This window comes from Onychomys torridus, unplaced genomic scaffold (assembly GCF_903995425.1).
Source record: "Onychomys torridus unplaced genomic scaffold, mOncTor1.1, whole genome shotgun sequence".
Taxonomy (NCBI): domain Eukaryota; kingdom Metazoa; phylum Chordata; class Mammalia; order Rodentia; family Cricetidae; genus Onychomys; species Onychomys torridus.
Genome location: NW_023411706.1, coordinates 1 through 8384, shown reverse-complemented (window position 1 = coordinate 8384; position 8384 = coordinate 1). Strand labels below are relative to the sequence as shown.

The 8384-nt window shown below is 40.1% G+C and overlaps 1 pseudogene; it reads right to left on the bottom strand.

The window, feature by feature from the left end:
* Window positions 1-1472: 1472 nt before the first annotated feature.
* On the bottom strand, window positions 1473-2050 carry LOC118575285 (annotated as a pseudogene).
* Window positions 2051-8384: the final 6334 nt, after the last annotated feature.

Genomic DNA, 8384 nt, shown 5'->3' with positions numbered 1-8384 from the left:
GGTTGGAATTTCTTTGGCTCTTAGACAAATAAGCCTGCAGCCTGTCAGAGATGAGATTTCACCTTAAAGATCCAGTGTGATCCATGATGGATTCAGATAACAATGGAAAATTGTGTGATTTTGATTCTCTAGGTAGGTAGATTGTAATATTCCAGCTCTGGATGAGGGCAGGGTCTGAAGATGTGTGGATGCAAGAACTGCCACAAGAGAAATCAGACATAGGACTCTTCTTAGTTTCATTTTTAGAAGAGATGGACAGAGAGGAATTACATCTCAGCCTGGCTGTTCTACTCTGACAGGACCCAACTTGGTGGCACCAGTCTTAGCAAGGATATAAGGAGTTGACAAGGGAAGGAGGTGAGCCAGACCCTGGTGGTCCTGAGAATCTTTCAGCCTCTCTGACTAACAGCCAGAGTACTTCTTTATTCATACAGAATTTAGCATGCAGGGATATATTCATGATGTTCCAAAATATAGATCACATAAATTTGTTTTGGGACATGTGTTTCACTTCATTTTGCTTGCCTTTTAGTCATCATTAATAAACTATGACAAAACAGAGTTATCATTTCCAATAATTTTACCTCAAGTTTTGACATCATTGATAAAGAGTTATCAGTTTTACTCATTAGCCATATAACCAAAGTTTTAAGAATCTAGAGGAAATGACAGTCTGTTTTCAAGCTGATAGCTTTTGTAGCTGGAAGACACTAGACCAACACAAAACCTCCTAGCCAACCTAGGCATAATGTCATGTCCCAGTCAGTGTATTATTAACTCTTAATGGTAAGAGTGCCCAAGACATGCCAGGCAGTGGTGGCACACGCCTTTAACCCCAGCACTTGGGAAGCAGAGGCAGGTGGACCATTGTGAGTTCGAGGTCAGCGTGGTTTACAAGCAAGATCAAGGAAAGGCACAAGGTATACAGAGAAACCCTGTCTCAAAAAAAAAAAACCAAAAAAAAAAAATGTCCAAGACAAATCCTCAGGCTAAAGCTGCTGCAATTGTTTTTCAAATTCTGGCATAATATAATGTTAATCCTAGCATTCTCTTGCTCCTTGGTCATATGACACCACAGTGACTTTGTATGCGCTAACTTTTCTAAGAAGGGGAGGTCCTGACATTTCATTTTTTTTTTTATCATTGCTCAACTTCTTCTTTGCTCATCAATATAAGTCTCAGTGTAGGCTGAGGTAACTGAGGTAGGGCTCTGCCTGGAATATGAAAAGACTCAGGAATGTCCATGGATTTCCTTATCATGTAATTCAAGTGACCAAGGTGAGGTACTTTATGTTCTCAAAGCTGTCAGTTGGCATTTTGTTCATGGGATATTGGCCTCAATTTTTTAAAAAATAATACAAGGAGATCATATAATGTTTTGAGGACATTGGATTCCCTTCAGAACATGCATGCAGAGAGAATTTCAGGGAAACTGTAGGAGAAAGTGCAGCCCAGATACTTGAGGAGAGTGTTTAATCTAGTCTTATCTGCATAGTCAACTGAAGTGAACCTGTTTTCTGTGGGCTGTGCACCCCTTGGCGGCCCAGAGCAGCCTCAGAGTGAGGTTTATGTCTGGATTCACATTGAGGTCCCCTCACTGTGTCCCTTGCACAGTAGTAAGTGGCGGTGTCCTCAGATCTCACACTGCTCATTTGCAAGTACAGTGTGTTCTTGGCATTGTCTCTGGAGATGGTGAATCGTTCCTTCAGGGATGGTGCATAGTTGATTTGACTGCTATCTTTATTAATTTCTCCAACCCACTCCAGCCCCTTCCCTGGAGCCTGTCTGATCCATACCATCCAGTAGTCACTGAATGTGAATCCAGAGGCTATACAGGAGAGTCTCAGGGATCCTCCAGGCCACCCCCAGACTCCACCAGCTTCATTTCACATCGAACACCTGTGAAAAAGAGAGAATCTTGTCAGTTAACTGCCATAAACACTCACTATGATTCCTGCTCATGTCCACTAAAATATTCAGTATTTCTGTTTCTCCATAAATTACCGTTTAAAAGAGCAACAAGGAAAACCCACATCAGCCACAAATCCATGGTGTGCTCTGTGTTCAGTGCTGATCACTGAGTGGGGAGACCTGGGAATCAAGGGCTGATTGCTGTTGCCTGATCTTCAGGGTCTGTGCTGGCCTGGTTTTCAAGAGAAGAGAAAGGCCTCATTTGCATGTCTTCTTGCTATATAACAAGTTTTGTAGCTGGTGCTGAGAGATGGCATGTTCTATTTTCTAAATGTGCTGGTGGAGTCTTGTAATAAAGATAATGGTAGCAAATTTTATATAAGGTACTAAGTTTTTTTCCTTGGCATACATTTAGTATCACCTATTTCATTTAATATTCAAATTTTACAGTTAATTCAACCCAATTCTTCATGATCTGTTATAAATGGTAGTAGACATTACTTTGTTACATGCTCTGGAGCTCTTCTATTTTACTGTGTGGCCATCAACACTGATGTACTTAGCACTGCCTTAGTCAGCTCCAGTGCTAAGTGTCACTGCCTCATAATTTTGGGAACTCCCTTTCATTTTATTTATTATTGTATTTAATTTTCATTTATTTCATATACATTTATACAAATATACATATATATTTCATTTACAAACCAACCACAGTCTCCCCTCCCTCCTCTCTTCCCTTTCTCTCCCCAGCCTCCCTTCTACCATCACCCACTTCTCCATACAGAAAGGTGCAGACTACCCATGGGAGTCAATAATGTCTTGTATAACAAGTTGAGGCAGGGCTGATCCCTTCTCCCTGCATCAAGGCTGGGTAAGTAATCCCAGCATGGGGGATAGGAGAACTCCCTTTCTGGGTTGAGATGTGACATGAATAAATTCCATTATTCATCTAGGAAACTTGGGAGGCCTTGTCCAGATTTGTGTATATAGAGTGTGAAACCCTTGTGTTTTTACCTATTTAAGTTCTTGTCTACCTGCACATCTACCTATTTTTCACTGACATGAAAACAGGACAACTGAACAATAGGTTTTATCTCTTAGTTTACTGATTCAATTTGAATGGACTCCATTTCCAGCATTGTAGATAAACTAGCTGAGCTTTGGAATATCTTTGGAGAACATTGTTGGTCTCACTCTTAAACAAGAAGAGCAAAATAGACCAGACTGCAGGTCAGCTCCTCTAATTCTGCACATGACAGGAACTGAGAGGAATTTCGGTTTAGAAAATTCAGATACACAGGATCATGAAACTTTGTAGCATGGAGCGACTGAACCCTATGGAAGGAAAGTCGGCTGGAAGAAAGAGTCAAAGAAAGATTCAGGAAGATTTCATCTGTAGATTTCATCACGTTAGCCTAAGGTCATTTGTGATGCAGCTCAAGGTTGATATGTAACTCCACATCTTAGTAAGAAAAATGGGGAAAGAGAGAAAGAAACGAAGAGGAGAGATGTGAGGGCACAGAGGGAAGACTGGGTGTCAAAGCTGATGCACTTGAAAACCATTATGTAAATGAAAAAACAGGTGCATATGAAAATTTCAGTCACAAGTATCTGAAAAGGAATCAACATTAATCAGCACCTAACCTCAAACCCAGGGATCTAAGAAGGACACAAACAGGTCACACACACACACACACACACACACACACACACACCACACATTAATAAAAATATTGAAATTGTAACTAATGTAGAAAAGAGAAAACATTAACAATAACCACATCATATATATATTTGTTTTTTTGAGACAGGGTTTCTCTGTGTAGCTTTTCACCTTTCTGGATCTCGCTCTGTAGACCAAGCTGGCCTCAAACTCACAGAGATCCACTGGCTCTGCCTCCTGAGTGCTGGGATTTAAGGTGTGCTCACCACTGCCTGGCATATATCTTATATTTTATACTATCTAAAGTAAATAGATAAAACATGAGGAAGTTGATACTTCTGTAATGTATGCAATATCTTAGAGATATGAGAGTACTTAAGATAAAATCAGATAGCTTAATATAACTCTGTAAATATCAAGACACAGTGAAATTGATAAATAAGGAATCATTAAATAGTTGATTAAGGACATGCATTGTAGCAACCTAAACTACAACAATTGTTGGTGGATAAAAGAGGAAAAAGGAGAAAGAAAATGGAAATAAGCATGGTGCTTTAATTTTTTACAATTTACATCAGTTAAATTTTCTGGATGAGCCTTTGAACAACAGGTTGAAGTTATCAAATTAATTGGATGAAAAATATAAAATTCAACTATGTGTTTTTTTCCAAAAGAAATTTCCTCTAAGTAATAAAAATGAAGAATAAAATATTAGGAAGAAAATTATACACTGAAATGCAAACCAAAATGAGATTTTAGTGTCTATACTGATTTCAGTTAAAGATAATATCATCAGGGAAATCATTAGCAAGCTACATGGGTTATTTCATATTATACAGACATCTGCTGTGCCAAAGAGCAAAACTTCTTACAACGGTTCTCAGGCGGGAAATGAGCCAACAACCTAAGATCTAGGGGCATCTGCAGTGTGCAGAGGTAATAGGCTTTCAGGCAGAGATCATTTAGGAGGCCATGAATTAGAATATGGCCACAAAACATGAAGATGTACTAGGTGTAGGACTCTCATCTAATGCAATAGAACATTGGGGCAGTAAGCCCACTGCCTGTAGGAGACAGTATGTGAAAGGAACTGGTAAATTTAAATAAAGCCTGCAGTGTATTGAAGATAGAGACAGTGAACCAAATATACATGGCATACTCCATGTGCATTTATTGAGAAGGGAGCACAGGATAATCTTGGAGATTTGTGTGACCAGATGTTTCTCTCACACTTTTTGTTTTGTTTTGTTTTTTGTTTTTTGTGACAGGGTTTCTCTGTGCAGCTTGGCACCTTTCCTGGATATCACTCTGTAGACTAGGATGGCCTCAAACTCACAGAGATGCCTATGTCTCCCAAATGCTGAGATTAAAGGCATGTGCCACCAGTTCTCAGCTCTCTTACACTTCTTTAAAAATAAAATTATTCAAAATAAATATATATATATAAGAAGATATTCTTGTATATCATGAAACTGATTTCTAGAAAAGATATTGGAAACAATGTTAGTAACACTTATATTTTTGTTTTTTGTTTTGTTTTTGTTTTTTATTATATTTTTGTTTTAATTTTGCACATCAGCCATGGGTTCCCCTGTCCTTCCCCTCCTGCCCCCACCCCCACCTTCCCCTCAGCCCCTCCCTCCATTCCCATTTCCTCCAGGGCCAAACTCCCCTGGGGATTCAGCTCAAGCTGGTAGATTCAGTACAGGCAGGTCCAGTCCCCTCCTTCCATGCTAAGCAAAGTGTCCCTGCATAAGCGCAAGGTTCCAAACAGCCAGCTCATGCACTAAGGACTGATCCAGGTCCCACTGCCTGGATGCCTCCCATACAGTTCAAGCTAGTCAATTGTCTCACTTATCCAAAGGGCCTGAATTAGCTGGGGGCTCCACAGCTTTTGGTTCATAATTCATGTGTTTTCATTAGTTTGGCTATTTCTCTCTGTGCTTTTTCCAATCTTGGTCTCAACAATTCACACTCTTATAGTCCCTCCTCTTGCTCAACAATTGGACTCCTGGAGCTCCACCTGGGGTCTTGCTAAGGATCTCTGCATCCACTTCCATCATTGGCTTAAAGCCCTATCAATGAGAGGGAAAACATGCCTAGATATCTGGTACTGGAAACCTACCCTATAACCAGTGTTTATCAAGTCATAGTTCTTTGAGGGAGAACTTATAACTGCCAATTTCCTAAGTAGCATAATGTCTAACTACATTATAAATATTTGTCCTTATACTCATTGACAATTGTAGTTATCTCCACTCATCAGCAAAATTTTATACTCTATTCTATTCCATACACTTATTCTGCTTCTGCCTCCACTGAATCTACCAGGTTGAGCTGAATACCCAGAGGAGTCCTTGCCCTGGAGGAGATAGGAATGGGGTGGGTTAGGGGGGAAGTAGGGGGCGGGAGGAGGGAGGACAGGGGAATCTGTGGCTGATATGTAAAGTTGGATTAAATTATAAAATTTAAAAATTTACTCAAGTATGGGAAACAAATTTGTGTTTTAAAAAAATTAATGTAACAAAATGAAGAAGTCTAAATTCCTATTTCTCAATATATGAGACACCTGAGTACGTGAACGAGTAGGACTCTGATTTTTGTTCCTTCTCTTGGGACTCTTTTCCTTTAGTTGATTTGCCTTGTCCAACTTCACTGTGATAGATTTTGTTATACCTGATGGTATTTTATTTCATTATGTCTTGTTAACAACAAACTAATGCATCACTGGAAGGTAAGATCACAAACTATGATACTTTTTAAAGAAATATTTGAAGAATATGTATGGCATTTGGCCCAGGTTTTTTATGGATTAAAACTCCTAAACCAAAGGATCCAGAAAGGAAATTAACAGTATTACATCAAAACCAAAAGTTTCTGCATAGCAAATTAAATTAACCAAGTATACAGGCAACCCAAAATTGAGAGAATATATTTAGAGAGCAAAACCTGATAATGAGTTAGAATCGGGAATATACAAGTAGTTAGCAGTAAACAGCAGGGAATAAACAGGCCATAGACCAAAGAAGTAGATGAGTATTAGAAGGAGGCAGAAAGAGTCCCATAGAGGAATTAGAAGTGTTCTGCATCACATATAATCAGAAATATGAGAGAAAATCCTGCTGAAGTCTCAATTTTTATATGGATATCACCCAAAGATCTGAATGAAAAAAGTATCTGGTACAGATGTGGAGGACATGGAACCTCATTCATTTTGGACAAATGTAAATTCATCCAACCATTAGTAGAGACAGAATGGGAGACTGCAAATGTATACGGCAGAAATGCCTTAAGGAGTTGTCAGAATCCCACATAGAATAAGTTGTGAATCTCATGACAGAAAATTGTCCTATATTTCATGAGCTTCTTTGGCATCTGAACAGAATAATTTCTATACTCACCAGCAATTTTATGCATTTTATTCTTGTGAATTGCCACATATTACTAAAAGCTTATATCCAAGAGTACTCACTTTCATGATAACACAGGGTCCTACAAATTTAATGTGAATATGATCCCAAGGAAGCTATTAGATAGAAAGGAAGCCTCAAGAAATGAAAAGCATGTCAATTATGCTTATTTGTTTTGTGGCTGTGCCTCCAGACCCCTGAGCAAGACCACCACAGAGCCAATATCCAATGGAAAACTCACGGGGTGTTATTGATAACGAGCAAGTCAGGGCTTGGTCCATGTCCAACACACTGGCTAGTCAAGTGAGGGAGGACAGCCCTGAGCTCTCAAGGTGAGGGGTTTTTAAAGGGAAAAACTGCAAGGAGGGTGGTACAAGCCTTGGCATCATATGATTGGGTGAGGGTTTATAACCTTCAAATTTACTGGTTGGGGGTTACAGTTGTCATTTGGGGGCAACCTAGACAAGTCCCAGGCTTTGTCGTTGAGCCTCCATGTGGCCAGGCTGGCCTTGCACTACTGACTGTGGGGCTGACTCAGTGGCCCAGGCTCTGTCCTTGAGCTGCCATGGAGACTGGCTGGTCTCCATGTTCACATTGACCCATGCATAGCTCTAGGTTGGTGAAAGGTCCCAGACAGTAAACAACTGGATGAACAGTCAGAGTACGTGCAGAAAGGGAGCTACTGCAAGGACTATGTCTTTTGTTCACCATCCTCCTAGAAACTACTTGCTTAAGTGTCAGGAAACTGAAATTGAGGCCTGGACTCTGAGAGAAGACTGAGCATCCTGTTATGCTGTCTGCTTGGTTCTTTCTGTGTCCATTGTTGGCTTGACCTAGAACTCCATGTGTACTGAGAGACCACATAATGTTCCTGCACATCCTTCAGGTAAGTTTTCAGCCAGGATCACAATGACATCTCATCACTCTGCAGACTACACAGAAATAGGACAATGTTTCCTTATATCTCAGACTGTATATAGGCACTGCTGTATGGATTGTCTCTTGAGATGACAAGTCTCCCTTTAAAAGAGGAAACATCTGCAGTAGAACCACTATCCTTGCTTCTAATAAAACCAAAGCACTCAAGATCATTCCCTGGTCTACAGGACCCACTTCATTTAGTAATCACTGAAGGTGACTCCAGGGATGGCACAATAGCCTCTCATTGATCTCTGGGGCTTTGCTGAGATTCCCCATGATTCTACAATCCACCTCACACAACACACCTAAAAATACAGAGACTTCTGGTCAGGAAACTATCACACTTGTCTACTAGGCCTCTTTGATATCCACTGTTGGGGATGATCACTCAATGGAGAACCTGGGATTCTAAGGCTGGGTTTTCTGCCAGAACCACAGGGTAAAGGCTGGATTGTTTCCATGAGCACAGTGAAAATTTT